Genomic DNA, 17,689 nt, shown 5'->3' on the forward strand with positions numbered 1-17,689 from the left:
AAAGAAAGAAAGAAAGAAAGAAAGAAAGAAAGAAAGAAAGAAAGAAAAGCTTTCTTATCTCAATTTATTTGGTAAATTGATGTAGAAGTAAAAACACTTTAACATTTGTTCTCTTCTGCCTGGACTGATCACCATATGACGTGGTGATCTGAATTCTGCTCTGTAGTGACAGGCTGTGACCAGCTCCCTCTGAATTCTGAGGGAACTATTTGCACACATCTGGCAGCCGAGGAGTCAGACTCCTGGATTACTAGCTACTTGTACCGCCAAGACATTTATTTTTCTTATTCAGCATTCTTGTTTTCTATAGGAGGGTGTTAATACATTCAGGAGAATTTGATTTGCTCATAACATTTTTTTTTCAAGGACAAGAAGTGGTGATATTTTTTTAGGTAAGCAGGACTTGGGATTCGTTTTTGGGAATCACAAGAGTGATGCTGCAAGATGAGATCTTTTTGTATAAAGAGTTTCCATCTATATCTATGTTTCTATTATAGCTCTTGCAAACCTAAGCAAGGTGAAACTCACAATGAAAACTTGAAGGCTTCATATTGAAATCAGATACCCTTACTAAATTCCACATTCTTTCATGTAACTATTACAAACATAAATATTTATGCAATATATATTAATACACACACACAGAGAAGGCAGTAAGAGAAGCAAAGTAAAACTTCTCTTCCAATTTCTTCATAGAATATTTACCATTGAGGTTCAAAACTCCAGTTTTTCAAAAGGTCAAGGAGGAAAAATAAGAAGATTTGAAAATGATAACATCAGTAGAGGAAGATCAAACAGAATATTGATGTGTTTGCCCAGCATCTGTTTTTTCTTTATTTTGTCTGCTTTTCAATCATTTTTGCTTACATGTGCATAAATAATTTAGAATTGTACTTTAAAATGCACTAATATTCAAATGAGAAAATAGAGGGCTTTTTAAAAGCATGCAGTAACCACAAGAAAATAAAAAGAAATTAAATGGAATAAATTTCCAAGCCTCTTTTTCCCTCTTATATCAACCATCTAAGGGGTCTCTAAATTCAGCTAAATTGAACAATAATAAACATCTGAAACTCTGTATCCTTTCCTCTCTGGGGATGTTCTCTCTCCTTTTCCTTACATGAAGGTAAATAAAGAGAGGAGGCCTTACTTTTCAACGGCCACTGTATGACATAGTCTTTAGAAAAATGGCATACTTCAGTCATCTATATAATCAGTTATGCACACTTTAGAAAGATGTAGCTAGAAGCATTTGCAGTTCAACCTATAATTTTGCAACATCTCCATTAGTTTGCCCAGAGAGGTTTTGTTTTCCATCATCTGCCACTACCTTGATACACAATGTGAGAATGTTTATGCTTTGTCCAGAAATTTGTTGTCTTCACCTTTTCCATCTTTTTTGTCAGTAATCTTTGTCCCAGTGGGAAAGATGGTAGAGGAGTACCTCTTCATGTTTGAGGATCATGAAGGATCATTGTATGACCATGAAGGATCGCTGTATAGTCCTAGAACAAAAGACAACCAACCCATACTGAAGTATTTAGTCAGAGGAGCAAGCTGTTTTTTCTTCCTGCAAGCACACGTTTCAGTCACAAAAAGTAGAACATTACTTTTGTTGGAGACTCCTTCAGAGCCTTTACCATAGCTACTTCCCTTCCACAGAAGACGATGATGGCCTGCAAATATGTTTTTGTGTCTATACAGAAATGTGAAATTTACTGTGCATATCTGACACAGACATAGCATATAAAGCAATAACAGAAAATTCCCTTCTGATTGTTAAGAGAATCCAAGAGAGAGAAAGAGGCTTGGCTGCAGGCTTGATGAATTGTTCCTGCCAAGCATATGCAGCTTACAGGCCCACCGGCTGAGCACCTTCACGCTACAAGAACTGCAAAGCTAACCCTCCCACTGAAGAAATATGTGAAAGGATGCAGGGGTAGATGGTCTTCATCATCCTTTGTCTGGTAGTTCCTTTTAGTATTTACAGAAGGTCTAAATGGTAATGCCAAATAGCAACAAGGAGAGAGTAGTATCCATAGCCTGCAAGTCACATGCTTGCTCAGTCTTACATTCCATTCTTAGGGTGGAGTGAGTCATCACTAGTCAGCTCCACAGGGTACGTTTATGGAGAATGGTTTCTCCTTCAAATGCAGAAACAATGCCTGTGAACATCCCTTCCACTGAGCACAGCTGAGGTAGATTCCTTCCATATTCCAGATTCACCATCTGCTGTATAAGTAGCACCTGTATGTGTGTTTTAACACAATGAAGGTAGGTAGAGGCCTCTAGAAGCACAAATCAAGATCTGAACCACAGAAAAAAAAAAAAAAAAAAAAAAACACAAACAAATAAAACCACCACACACCACCACCACAAACCATAAAAACTCAAAACAAATTTAAAAAAATACACACCACACTCACAGTGTCCCATCTTCCCCTCTTGTGATCTTCTAGCAGTCACTTAGCCCAATATCTCCAAAACGTCCCATGACAACTTGAAGGCAAGGGGAAAACAGATAAAAACAGACTTCTAACATTGGTCTCAAGTCCATGATCAGCCTGCGGTTAGAATATACTTTAGAATAATTTCAATATTTCATCACTAGCATTTTGAAAGAATACAGAAGGATTCTTCATTTAGGTTCTTGATCACGGCAGAGAAACAAATGCATTTTTTACTAATTCATGTGTTGCTGACTTTCAGATGAGACTTGTGAATCTTCCTCAAGGCAGAGGTCATGAGAACAGACATTCAAAATCCAACATTCTCAAATGAGCTACTCTCTCTTAAAATATATTTCAAGCAGTGAAAGACTTTTCATTATGCTTTTCATTCTCACATTGTAGAACACTCGGGAATATACATCAGTAAATGTTTATGCAGTTTGTATTTTGACTGTATACTGGGATTAGTACTCCTAACTATTGACATTGATCAACACAATGATAGTTCATAAACAATGGTAATTCCTAATTTATTCATATCCTGGAAAGGAACTTGAGGATGAAACCCAAGAATGACTTTGTTTTTTAAAACTGTTTCTAAAACTATCCTGCTTAGCCTGAAAGATACAACGTAATTATTGAATTAAGGTTCATTAAGGATTAAACAGGTAATCCAGGGAGATTATTCCATAATTTTTCTGTAGCTGCCATTTATTAAATATGTTCCATCCCATGAACCATGTTTTTTTTTTTTTTTTTTTTTTTTTTTAATACTCTTTTATTTCCTTTAAATTTACCTAAAAGTTTATGAGATTCAGTCTGTACAGCATACATTTAAAACATTCCCAGTGGAGAAGCATAACACACTTGAAATCTGTATTTGATCTGACAACAGCAGCACCATGTTTGAATTAGAAACAGATTAGACATAATTGAAGATAAAGAGGACACAAGCATCACTCCCATTTTGGTGGAATGGGCTTTAAATTATCAGATTCATCCAGAATACATTACTGAGAAACATTGAATTGTTATCTTTAGACAGCCTTTTCTAAGAGTTTACAATTTCTCAGTTCAGTGAAGCTTGCCACCAGCTTGTTATCAGAACAAAAAACGAAAAATCATTTGGTTCAGAGCACAGAACTGATCTCACCTCCAAAAGTACACGTTTTCTTCTGATAACAGACACTTCATTGGACTGCAGAGGTACCACTTCATGGTTACTGTGAAGGCAATCTTTTTAAGGTTCTTCCACTTTTCAGGTAATTCCTAACAACATTACAAGTAGATATTGTTTGTCATTTTGCGGAGCCAACGACCCTCCCCACACAGAAACACATATACACATGCTTTCATTCCCCACGCTTTTTTTTTAAGCTGTAGTTGACTTTGTGACATTCTTTTGCCATGTCTTTTTGTGGTGACAAATGTGGACTCGTTATCCACTCATTATCCAGGGTAATTTGCAAAATGCAATTTATATAAAACATTAAAGTTTTAAATTTCTGATATTTTCTAGTTAGCACATATTTATCTATATTACATTTGGAAATAAACCTCAGCAATAAAAAGAACGCCACAGCGACGCAACTCACTATAAAATAGTTTTGATAAGTATGCTATTAATTTAAACCTCCCCTCAGAAAGAGAGTTCAAAAATGCACACAGTGACAACTGCGTGTATTGGTAGGTCCTGAGTTCAGTGTGAAGTGCCTTCAGAAACCTGCCTAGCTTTTAGCAATCACATAATCAGGTCTCAGCCTGGTCTCAATCACATAATCAGGTCTCAGCCTGGTCCCCCCAAAAGTCATATTCCTTACCCAGCTCTTAGACATCCCAAAGACTCATCTACTCTACAAGAAATACATGCTGCTGACAACTCAACTCAGTGCCACTCAATATAGACAAGGACTTGATGACAGCTTGCCTAACTAGACACTGTAGCTGAAAAGCCACCACACACAGATAAAGGTGTTTTTGTTGTCATTTTGGAAAACTTTTGTAGGGCTTTTGCAAACATTTTAGTTTACTTTGAATCTCAGTCTACCTAATCCCACAATTCTGTGATACAGTTGAACTACGTTACCTCCTTGCAAGTCATATTGCTCAAAAAGGTTTCCTATCATTATTTGAAGCAAGTTTTGACAAAGCTGACTAGAGGCTTAATAAACACAAGCAATCCTTTGACAATGCATTCATAAGTAACAATGCAATGAAATATCTGACTATGAACTGTACTTTAAAAAGGATATTTCCATGGTAAACTTTACTTTTCAGCTGGATTAAGAGGCAAAAAAAGATTAAAATTTAAAAGTAAGGAAATTATTTGGAAAAAGTTCCCCATTTTCATATGCAGTGTAAGTCTTTATACTTCCTGAAAATCATGCCAGGGGAAAAAAAAATACCTAGACAAACACCTTTAGTCATTTGGAAAAAATCAGGTTGAAAGCAAAGATCTGATTCATAGAGAAATAGTGTTTTACATATTAAAACCATCGAATTTTGTAATGTTGCCATTTCTACTGCTTTAGCTTTTGGTCTGTCAACACTTCCCTAATTAAAGGTATATTAGGGAGTATGGCTCAAATTTCAAGAAGATCATCTTCAGTTTGTACGTACTATCTGAAACCATTCCTGCACACGTATGTGCAAACAGGCACATACACAACAGTGCGCAGCAAGGGCTATCTGCTTCCCAAGGAGAGGTGAGCCAGGAACAGGAGGGACCCCAGCATGGGCAAAGCCTCACCAGCCCAGGGCATAGTCCCACTACATGAAGGTCTATCCAGGAGACAACCTACTTAGAGCATAGGTCCAAGTCTATCCAGAAGGCAGCACCAGAAACGGGCTTGAAAACAGGCACGTGTACTATATAGCTCACGCAGAGACTGAAGTCCCAGAGTTGAGCTTAAGAAGAGCCCCTGGGTGTGGGGTGGAGCCCCCAGGTGGGGATGGACATAACCATTAAGGGCTTAGTAGTGCACTCCTGATGGTTTGCACACAACCTAAGTCATTAAGCTGCTAATTACCTGACTGGCCTGTGCAAACAAGGAATACCCTGATCCTACAACATTCAGACTTCTCAGTAGATTTTTAGAGGATCAAGATTTATCCTGTCTCTGGTTATGCAAAAACACCACCACCACAACAGCAGCAACAACAACAAAACAACAACAACAACAGAACAACTGAAAGCTATTCATTTCAACAGAGGCAAAACTGAGAACTCTTTTAAGACTTTGAGGCCTTATTTATGAGGCCTCAAAAACCAAAAGCACCCTGCAAGTTTCTTAGCTAAAATCAGATAGAAAACAAAATTTCATGTAACCAGAAATGATTGTTTTACAAAAATTATTATTGGCCTGGTGAGGAAGTAGAGGGAACTGACCTTACAATAGTTTTGCTTAAAAAAATATGTATATATGAATCCACAGCAGTGCACTGCCCTGGGTTTCATGCATTCATTTGGAAGGTGAGAAAACCCCAAGGCCAAAGCTCTGCTCTAAAACAGACACTGTGGATTATGTTCATGATCTCTCACATCCCACCTTGAATCCCCTGACCAAGAATCTTTGCCTATTTGAGCAATGTCATCCCTCAGTGTTACCCAACTCTGCTCTTAGTCCCAGCAAATGGAGAGGAGCTGGGGTTATGTTTGTGCTTTGATGTCAGGTTTAATTGCAATGCAAGCACAACCACAAAAACAAAAGTAAAAATTCCCAAATGTACCTTCTAGTACACATCTATGCAACCTGGAAATCCTATTCAGTGGAAGGTAGAACACACAAACTAATGAGCCTATCTGGCCTTAAAACCTGCTATTAATAAAGGAGATACAAAGTTTAAAAATGTCTTAAACTGTCCTTAGCTTCTGACTACTTGTGTGAAAACACTACTTCCCACTGACAAATCATTTTTTTCTCCTAAACATTTTAATTTATTCCTAGGAGGACAATGACAGCATAGCATTGATAAATGCTTCTCATTAAAATCTCTTGAATGAAACTTGAGAACATCGAAAAAATTTATGATGTCCTTACTGTAGGCCCAAATGAATCAACAGAATAATTCTGTATTTAAATATATATATACATATGTATATATATAGTTTAAAAGTGTCCAAAGTAAACATCGCCACAGGGAAAAAAGTGATTAAAAAAAAATGAAAGCTCATTTAGGGTTATTTTTGTTACAGCTCTTATTCAAGTACGTTGCAAAGCTTTATGCGGGTTATGTCAGATCCTTACATCCAGATCTGCAGAAAATCCTTGCCTCCAAGTTCTGGCACCTACCATCCATAAGTTCTGAAAAGGTCAGTTTCAAGAATTTGAACACATCATCTTTGGAGTCCTGGTCTTCCGTGGCCATTAGATGTCCCATCATTTCACCTAAAGCTGTTCACCTTCCTCTTTACACTTAGGCAAACCTCTCTTGGTTTCAGGCATGAGTCTCTCCATTCTGTAACACTAATAATATGTAACGTGAGCAAATGTCACGTTAATTAGCACAGAGCACCTGAAAACTTAAGGCAAACCATACACATCAATTATATTAATGAACAAGTAAATGCAATCAAATCAAACATAGAAGCATTGTGTTAATGCTTAGTTGGTGGGCTCCTTTTTCCCTCTTTTTAAACAAGATGAGAAATACATTTCACACGCTTGATGAGATGCACTTGAAAAATATCATGAACTCATTTACACTTGCCCATCTCTTCACTTGCTGTATCTCCTGCACATGATTCAAGTAATAATTACGTTCAGGTTCTCAGTGTTACAGAACTGGGGCAAAGGGGTGCTGTCTGGCTGCAGTCAATAGTTCAGATCTGAGGTGACAGGTACAGCACTGCGATCCATGTCAATCTTTTAGGAGAGTCCAAGAATAACACCCATTTCAAAGAGCTTTTCTCCCAGAGAGCAGATATTCAGCGTATCTTACGCAGCCAAATTGTTGTCTAGACACTCTCATGCTCTAAACACTCCTGAGTTAGCTTTCCAGCATGGTGAAAACACAGCCATTTTGAAGTGCATTTTAGAAATAGATTAATGCCAAAAATGAGATAGAAACTTTTAAAGTTCTTAATATAGTACTGTAAGCCAAACCCGTGACAAATAGTGAGCCCGCATCAATCAAAGAAGAAATCACCATTTCTAAGATATTTTGAGCATCTTAAAAACATCAACATTTTTTTGAGTTTGATGTTTATCCAGAAGAAATTTAAGCCCAAAGAAGCCTTTTATCCCAAAGATGCATCCAAGGTAGCAGGAAAGACCTATGTCTGCAAAGACTCTGTTGTCTGATAGCTAAAAGGGCTTGAATTGACTTCAAGAGATCCTTCAATCCCCCATTCTGAATTAATACAAAATATTTATATACATAAACACATATACAGATATATTTGTATATACGTGTTTATGTATGTATGAAAATGAATCAGAAACCAGAGAAACTTGCCTAAGGGAATTACCTGAGCTGTTCTCCTTAAAAAATTCAGCTCTATTTTTTTTTATATTAAATGCACCAATGGTATTTAAAAGGCTTGTGGTCAACTTGGTTTGAAAGAACTACTAAAAAATCTTCTGATTTTTAGATTCACTAACTTCTTCAGAGTATTTTGCTAATAATGTCTCTAAAGAAATAAAAAAAAATCATCAAAATGATATAGATATTAATATTTCCTTAATAGGTAGGAGAAAGAAGAAACCTCTGCAAAAAGTGAAGTATCTGTTCTTCAGAATACTTTACATCTTGTGAAAACATTTTGGAAGCACATTATTTTCATAGAAATCCTGCTCTCCTCTACTAAGAATTCTGCTCTACTCAACCATAGAGCAGACACTGCTTCATGCATCCAGTTTTATCATCTATCCATAAGTAGCAGTATTTGTTTAAGTGACTTTGACGCTCCAGAACATAAACAGTGACCAAGTTCCCTTTCTTCATAGCTACTTATTTCTTCCAGGGTATCCATCTGATCTACGTCATGCTAAGTGAACACCTCAAATTGAAAAGGCAGTGGAGACAAAAATTAAATCAAAGAAAGAGGTCCTAATAGCCAAGCCACGTGCCACGACCCAAGGTACTGTACTGATGGCAATCACAAGTATAACTTGTCAGTTAGTAGCAAGTTCCCTGTCTGCTCCTTGGAACAAGTTAATGGGAAATGACTGCTTGGATTCATATTTCTCAAGTATTATAATTTCTATTTCACGCATCATACTAACATCAAAAATTCAAAGTACTTACTGTCATCAGCTAGACACAAAACATTGCACTTGCTATTACTCACATTCTGCAACACATTGATTTATATTACAACACTTGCTAGTGAGATGGGTTGTGATTCAGATTCTTATGGCTGTCAGTGTTACTTTCTAGTAGACCTCAAAAAATTGGAATCTTGATTCCAGGCATCTTCACCAAGAGTTTTCTTTATCCTATTAACAGATTTTTAATGCCACAGAGAGATGATGGAAGTACTTCTAGTGGCTGGGCTGTTATGGCTAGTAGAGAGTTCAATGGGACTCAGAAACCCCACCTTTTCTAAATCTGGGGTTGAAGATATTGCTTTGCAGGCAAAGGTAATGGACTCAGTAAAGACCAGAGTAAAATCTGTGGGCTGTTCCTGCTCCTAAAGGTACAGGGAAAGCACACTTTACAAATACAAGCCGTTCCAAATACCATAATCTCAATTTCTACAGACTGCAGCACTTGGTGGAGGAAGAAGAAAAAGGAAACTCGGAAGTTATAGAGTTCAGATTATGCAAACTTGGCTCTCTGAGAACACAGTTTAGGACATTCATTTCCTCTGTTTGCTCTTTGGTCCTAGGTTAAAAAAAAAAAAAAAAAAAAAAAAAAAAAAAAGAACCAGTCAAGGAGTGAGTGACAGGCTCATAAAGAACAGGGTAAGTCCTTCTGTCCACTCCACAGGTAGTGCTGCTTTCTGATATCCCCAAACCTTCATATCCCTGCTGCCGAGTACTGCAGAATAAGTAGCCATGAACTTCAGAAAAAAATCAAGCTGGCAAAAGCCAGAAGGATTTCAGGAACAGAGGTTCTGGACTATTCTGTTTGCTCCAGCCCTCTTCTATCTTTTCCTTTACTATCTTCTGGACTCCTTTCTCCAACTACTCCTTTTTATACTCCACTCTGTCCTCTGAGTACCCCTTCTCAACTGTTATGTTACCCTTTCTTTGTTTCTTTTCACTGTTATGCAGTGTAACCAATTTATAATTAATCTGGTTTTCCCTAGAGTCTGTTTAACTGTGATATTTTGATACATTTATTTATTTAAATTTGTTTCTATCTCATAAAAAAGAGTTTGAAGAATTGGATACACATTTTTGTATGTCTGACTAGTCTGGCAAAAAAGTCTTGCAAAAAAAAACTTGCATTAACATTACATCTCTAGAAAAAGTGTTTACTTAATTCATAAACCATTTCTGTCTCCTGTCTATGGACACAGTCTTCTAATAGTCTGCTAATGTAAGCTCAGTGGTACTTGCAGATGTGGAATCAGAAACAGCACCAGGTATCCTGATGAGAAACGAGACACCAAGAGACCAAACATTCAAATAATAATCATAAGGAAACAAACAGTTCTTGAGAAAGATACAGCCTGGAATATAGCTGCAGAAGATGACATTTGATGCCAAATCCTCAGTAACACATACACTGTAAAGCAACACAGTGCCTGTGGACAATACACAAGCAAAAATGGAAGGTAAATCCATGAACAAGCCTTGCAGATCATCCAGCTGCAGACTTCTGTGTGTACTGCCAAGGTGAACTCAATTGGGCAAGTGAATCAGGAGTTAAAAAAAAAAAAAAATAAGCCAATATCATTTAAAGAATGTGTGCTGGTTGCTGAAAGAAATTACTAGACACATTCATAATACAAGAAGAGAGACTGAAGTTAAGGAGAGCAGAAAATGACAGCTCACAGTGAATAGATGGGAAAAGCCTCATCACTTCTCTTGAGATGTTAGCCTTCTTGGCATAAACCACTGGACAGGGGTGACTCAGGTGGGAAAACAACTACATTCAAATGCTTAGAGGGAAGGTCAACTTTTAAAAAATTAAGTAGCAAAAGTAACAATACCTGAAAAGGGTCCGAAGTATTTGACAGATCTGTTTACAGATGGTGGAATATCATGGATGTCTTTGATTAGTCCCTCTGTAGTTATCACAGAAATTGCTACTGACATTGAGTCCAAATAAGGTTTAAAAGTCATTTCACTACCATTAAGAACAAGCTGCACTTCAAATAAAGGAGTAGATTTAAATGTTGTCTCACTGCTTTCAGCCAGATACTGAAGAGAACACTTGATAACTTTGAACAGCCCATCTACAATCATGTGGTCTATGTATTCAGTGTACAGTTTCCATTCATCAGAAAGAGGATCTGCCTGGAGCAAATACTGATTGTCCTGGAAAGAGTGATTTAGAGAATCGGTAACAGGGGTTTAGAATTGCTCTTCCCAGTGTGGATTTCTTATCCCAGCTAACTGATCAGTTGAAGAATAAAGGAACTCTCACTTTGATGAAGAAAAGCATTCCCATTATTTACAACATAATTACCTTTTCATTGTAACTTTTACAAGTACATCTGGAACTAATTACTGAAAACTCTTTTCTTTTGGAGTTAGATTTGCATCAGCAAGTGCAAATACTTGAAAAGAGTTTAGCTTTTACTTTTTTTAAAAAAAAATATTTACGTCTATTTATGGACAATTGCTACTCCCAGTATAAAACATTTACTGTACCTACTATCATGTGGACTGTTTGGTGGGTCTTTCTCCTGTTTCTTAAATCATACTCCATAGTTTGAACATTTGTTTTATTGGACCAAAGGAATGATTTCTGTAATCTTTCCTCACACACACACACAGCTATGTTTTCGTTTGTTTTTCTTGTCAACACAACAGCCAATTCCACATTATGCATGAATATTCAGATTATCTCATCCACATTTTACACAAGGTCACCCTGTCTGCTCAATACAATCCCAGAGATCATCGCTCTGCCACGTCAGAGGCAGGCATCCGTTGTTTATCAAAACTCTCCAATTCATGTATAGAATCATAGAATGGTTTGGGTTGGAAGGAACCTTAAAGATCATCTAATTCCAACCCCCTGCCACAGACAGGGACACCTCCCATTAGACCAGGTTGCTCCAAGCCCCATCCAACCTGGCCTTGAACACGTTCAGGAATGGGGCATCCACAGCTTCTCTGGGAAACCTGTTCCAGTGCTTCACCACCCTGTGAGTGAAGAATTTCTTCTGAATGTCTAATATATATCTACCCTCTTTTAGTTTAAAAATGTTACTCATTGTCCTATCATCACAGTCCCTGACCAAGATCCCTCTCCTGCTTTCCTGTAGGCCTCCTTTAGGTACTGGAAGGCTGCAGTGAGGTCTCCCTTTCTCTTCTCAAGGCTGAACAACCCCAACTCCCTCAGCTTGCCTTCACAGGCAAGATGCTCTAGCTCTTTGATCGTCCTTGTAGCCCTCCTCTGGACTCATTCTAATAGGTCCTTGAATTCTACTTCTCTTTGCAGTATGGTCTTCCACAGCTTCTAGCATACCTTTGCAATTACAATTAAATTTACAATAAAAACAGCAGGAAAAACTTTTTCTAAAGTTATCAAAAATATTTTTGAATAGATTCCTTCCTTCTTTGTTCAGTTTATTTCGTCAAGAAACCCTGAAAAATCAGTTGTACTGAAACAGAGTTTACTGGTTATGCATTGATATTTTCCCTTAGGTGTTAAAAAAAAGGGGGGGGGAGGGAATCAAATGTACTCAAACTTCTAGCTTTAAAAACATCAAGTGCCAGGTTCTCAGTCAGTGAAATCAACCATGTTAATATTAAATCAGTGGAGTCTGCATCCTATTTATGTATTAGTAGAGAATCTGGCTTTCAGAGTAAAAAAAAACGTGCCAGGATAGCCTGGAAAACTGAAGATTTCTGGGTGTCTGTAAGACAGATGATTGTGCAAAAGCAGGACACTTTACACTGCAGCTCCTCCTCTGTCTTTCTGACATAGCTTCTATGTGAAACAGATTTTAGTTTACAGGCAATGGAGCCAAACTGGTAAAGTTCTGAGTGTGTAGATTACCCTGTTTTAAAATAGGATAATACCAGCTTGTTCCTATTATCTAACAACCTGTTTAGACCCCAAGACAGTGTATTTTATTGGCTGTGTATATGCAGACCAGAACTATCTTACCTAAAATCAATCCAACATAATATCTTGGATTAAAAAGGAACTTAACAAATTTTACAGGAAAGTCCAACATGTATCTGCAGGGTTCCTGAGATGCTGTTTTCATTGGCAAGAAGTCATCCAATTAAGAAATCGCTTTCTTTGTTTCTACAGCAGAGGATGCAACACTCCCAGTCAGTACTCACTACAGTAATGACCGTAATTTTGTCAGCATACATCTCTGGGAACTGGACAATAATCACCAACAGACTTTATTCCACTCCCTGAAAACCATTCTGTTTGGCCTACTAAGAGAAGTTTCATCATCTGTTACTAGTCTTGTAAAGCACTTACGCTTGATTTCATAAAGTTCCTGATGGGAAGGATTAGTTCTGTCCCTGCATTTACAAATTAATGCATTAGGAGTCACCCTTCTGTGTTCAAAGAAAAACATACATACACTCAGTAAGACTACAATGTACAACTAACTACAGAGTAACAACCATCCAGAGGACAAGATAATTGGAAAAATAGTTGAACACAGTTTGGTTTTGGTTTAGCGTAGCTGAAGATTTGAAGAGATTATTATGGTTACGTCAATTTTCTAGTATGTATTTATATTCACATACATCTGTCAAAAAGAATCTTCCTTATTTACCTTGTAAAGTGTCTCTCGGAATACATGAGCGCTGCAACCGCTTTGTGTTAGAAGGATGTTTTAAAATCTCAAGATATTTCACCTCTTGCAGAAAGCTGCAGAATCACAAAAATGTTGTTATTCAGAAAAAGGTAATCAAACACTAAAAAGCTTGTTCAAGTTATTATATCAAGAGTAAATCTTACAGTATTTACTGAAGTGGAATTTTCATCAGCCTCCCCAAAGCAAGAGCTTCAAGTCTCTACCATCAGTATGTTTCAGTTCTACTCACTTCCTTCAGGTCCCACATACAAGAGGTCCCACAGCCTCTAATGTTTCTCAGGGAACAGGTATTGTAGTACAAATACGTGATCCTGTCACATTTTTTTGCACCCTGAAGTACAAACATATGAAAACTGATACATAAGTTGCATTTACCTCTACAGAAACAGAACTTTTAACGTAAAACAAGGTAATTGCTAAAATAATTAAAATAAATCCTGAATATCGTACAGTAAGATTTACTAATGTGTTACTTTCTGATTAAAATTACTTCGTACAGTCCAAATGCCAGAGAAGGATTACATAGAGGTCCAATGTATAGAGAAGTATATTTTGTGATCTTTAGAAGTATATATGCTGTGTCTAGCAGAGGTACATTTCTTCATCATATCAATCCATCCATTCCACTGCTCTCTCACATTTTGCAAAATAGGATTTGTTTCCACTATCTGCAATATTCTACAGAGACAAAAGAGATTTCACTTCAATGTCATTTTAAGTACACAGTACGGCTATAACTTCAGAAAGTGCCTGAAGTGTTTTAAGCCCCATTGTACAATGTTTTACAGTAATACTTAAAGATGATTGATGTGCTTAAACTGCGTTCTGTGCTTGAGAAGCCTCTCGTAACTCATGAGACTATTTTAAACTGCCTGCAGTCACTGGCATGTTTTTTATGAAGTGCATCACATCCCTTCCTTAACTTAAATAAACAAACATTTATGGTGATAGACTGCCAGTTTTACCATTGTATAAGCTGCACATAAAACCAAATTTGCTCTTTGTGACTAAAGGAGTAAGCAGCTTCAGATCCCCTGTCTCCAGGCAAAATTTCTAGAGACTCCATAGAACGTTATATAGGGTGGCAGAGGAGTTTCAGGTGCTCCAGGGAGAGGCTTTCATTTCTCCCCTCTGTGAAACATCCATCACTCTAGAAAGAATGAGGCCTTCTGCTGGCTGCAAGTCCAGTTATTGCAGAAAAATCCCATTGGCTTCTCTAACAGGCCTCAGAAAGAAAAACACATTTCTGAAGCCTGGAGAGTTGCAGGGCGTTCCTTGGGTGAAACTACAAGGAACGATGTATGGATGACACTAAAACAGAGTGGGCTGCAAACACAAATAAGGACATTGTTGTGTAGTCACAAGGTCCCTGAAGAGGAGATGCCTGTGAGACCTCATTTGTTTTGTCACCATGCAGCTCTGTGACTCTTTAAGATCACCCTGGAACCTAGTTTCTGTTGTAATTACCAAGCTAGCCAATTACTCTTCTTTTAGATTTTTCTTACAGAGAACATGCTTCTTCACACTTGTGACTCATGCTCATAGAACAGTTTATAAAAATGAAAAAGCATCCTATGAGAACTTTATGAGCACATTTCCACATTTGTCACTCATGTCAAAATATACCTGTAATTGCTTATATAAAGATCTGCAGATCTGAATTTTTAGGGACAGGAAATAGAGCCAAAGTGTAGCTGGCTACACCATCTTTCTTTTATGTTAGGCAATCTCTGCTGTAATTATTTTTCACTGGGATTCTAAGGAACTGGATATGGCCTATCAAATTTTTGTATAATTCCATTTATCCTTTAAGTGTTTTGCTTTCACTGAATTTCATCAGAAGGTAATTTGGTTGTGAAAAAAAAAAAAAAAAAAAAAAAAAAGAATTCTGAGCATCTGCATACTCATTTTAAAGTGGAGGTTTAACATAATTTGAATTTCAATGAAATAAAATGAGAAAGTGTTCAGATTTCAAGTATTTTTACATTTCTCATGAACGTTTCAGCAGCCTACAGAATTTGTGTTTTGGTTCACAAGAGCATCTGCCTTTTAAAATCTCCCTGTTTTCTGCTACTATTGCTATTCTGTCACGTTCCTTATTATAGTATCTCCTTTTCCAGATCCTAATGCAGGGAGAATTAATCTGCCATACTCAAAAGCACTAGTGTCTTATTTCCCCATAGGCAATAGGTATCACTAGAAACTTGATCAGTAGAGAGAAAATTTCAGCTTCCAAATCCTACATATTGTCCAGAATAACTGGCAAAATGCCACAGTATATCTCTTCCAAATCAGCTAGATCATTAAATTCTCACTAAATATGCTTTTAGTCAAGCTAGGAATACCATGAAAACCTGCCTCTCTTTCAGGACATTTAAGAATTCAGATTTTGGTTTTGCTTCGAGGCAAGAAGTGCCAAACCTGACCATGCATGAAAATGAGCCATGTTCCAAAAGCCAGTTCAGCATTTCAAAAAGATCAGCAAAAATCCACTGGAGGTTTATACTGAGTTCTGTTCAGCTTTATCAATTTTGCTAATTTCATTGTGGGGGGGAATATGTTGCCCAATTACTTTAGATAGAGAGTTAATAGCCAGACAAAATTTCATTTTTTACCTTAGCAATTGCTGGCTTGTAATTGAAGACACTGTTCTTAGCTTTTTTTTATGTTTCTTTCAAGGAGAAAACTTTGCTCCTCTTGTTATATAATAAATAATAAATATACATAGTAAATACATAATAAATACTTACATACATACATAATAAATAACCTAATAGGTACAAGTATGTACCTGCAGAACAGTAATACTACTAAAAACACTGCACAGCATAAAACAAAGAAGCCCTTGGAACTAGACTCCTTTGAAAATATGGCATATAACAGAGAAAATCAGTAGGTATAATCCAGAAAACAGGCAAAGAAAATTACTATGTTCCAGAGACTGTATATAAAACTGTAGCAAAGACATAAAAATATAGAGTGGAAAATACCTAATTAATTACTTAAAACTTTTGTCAAACACAAATTCAAATAAAACATAACTCTCTGGGGAAAAAAAAAATAAAAAAAAGTGGTAATAAATTGTATTAATAAGAAAATTGAGAGTACTAAATTCAATAAATTATAAAATTAAAATACAACAATTTATTAATAAAATAAAAATAATAATTGAAATGAAATTAATAAAAGAGAGGATATTTTTTGTCTTTGATTCTCTTTATAGCAGGTAATTTCTGCCTCAAACACTGATGGAAGAACAGCAAAATTGGGATAAAAGCTGGAACTGATGGCAAGCCTCTCCAGCAAATTACTAAATATATGCAAATCTGTAGAAAATTATTTGAGCAATAAAAAAAGAACTGCTACTTAATTATAAACCATATTACTCTAAAACCTGATTTTTTCCAATGGGGATTGCTTTGCAAATATTTTGTTAAAACTACTTCTTACTATCTTTCTAATTAATTGTGGGTGGGTTTTTTTTCCTTTTCTTTTTTGGATTTTTTTTTCCTTACATGGAATCTTATTTTACAGTTAGATTAATGGATTGTGTGAAATGCTATGGCATGAAGGGTGGGGAAGAGATTACTAAGAACTGAACAATGGGAATGATAATAAAGCTAATAAAAAAGCAATTAAAATACAATAAAGGAAAACAAAAATAATAGAAAAATCTAGCTACTTTTAGTGTGACTAAAAATGAACATAGAAGAATTTGCACAAACCATTGTAGACCTATTCCAAACTGCAAAACACTGGACTAGTGTTTTGTATATGTGAGGACTAGTATATGTGAGGTAATACTTTGAAGTAGCATTGTTAGGCAGTGCTGTGGCCCCACCAGCAGGGATAGATGCTTTTTTAGGCATTATCTTCACTAGCTGTTTTGCTACAAAAGTGGGCCAAAAAGCCAGTGACAAAAAGCTCCGAGGAAACTATTCTGGCAGAAAAGAGGAGGACATCTGTACTAAAGCACTGTATAGTCATAGTTTCTCCATATACCCAAATAATCTCACAGATCTTGATGGACTGAGACAAGAAAAATCATTCCTCCTCTGATCTGGTTGCACCATTCAGTTAAGATCACTTGGTAAAATGCTATCAGGAGGAAATCCAAGAAATACTCAGCTGTTAATGCACCTTCCTAGGTCTGTGTCACCAGTCTGTGACAATCGAGTTTGTCACATAGGAGTACTCACAGGCCATAAAAATCTTCTTACTTTGCACGTTGTTGCTATAAATGGCACTCACGCAACCACTTCTTCAGATGTCCATAAACCCACTCTGCAACAGACAAATTGCAGATGCTTCATGGAAAAATTCAGGA

At 36.7% G+C, this 17,689-nt stretch overlaps 1 long non-coding RNA gene across 1 annotated transcript; it reads right to left on the reverse strand.

Annotated features, from left to right (window-relative positions):
• Positions 1–848: 848 nt before the first annotated feature.
• LOC118170281 lies at positions 849–7,173 on the reverse strand. Its single transcript, XR_004752622.1, has 3 exons — positions 6,698–7,173; positions 3,604–3,719; positions 849–1,505 (listed from the first exon to the last, which is right to left on the reverse strand). It is a non-coding gene; the product is annotated as an uncharacterized LOC118170281 (long non-coding RNA).
• Between the last annotated feature and the right edge of the window lie 10,516 nt (positions 7,174–17,689).

The sequence above is a fragment of the Oxyura jamaicensis genome, chromosome 7 (assembly GCF_011077185.1).
Source record: "Oxyura jamaicensis isolate SHBP4307 breed ruddy duck chromosome 7, BPBGC_Ojam_1.0, whole genome shotgun sequence".
Lineage (NCBI taxonomy): Eukaryota > Metazoa > Chordata > Aves > Anseriformes > Anatidae > Oxyura > Oxyura jamaicensis.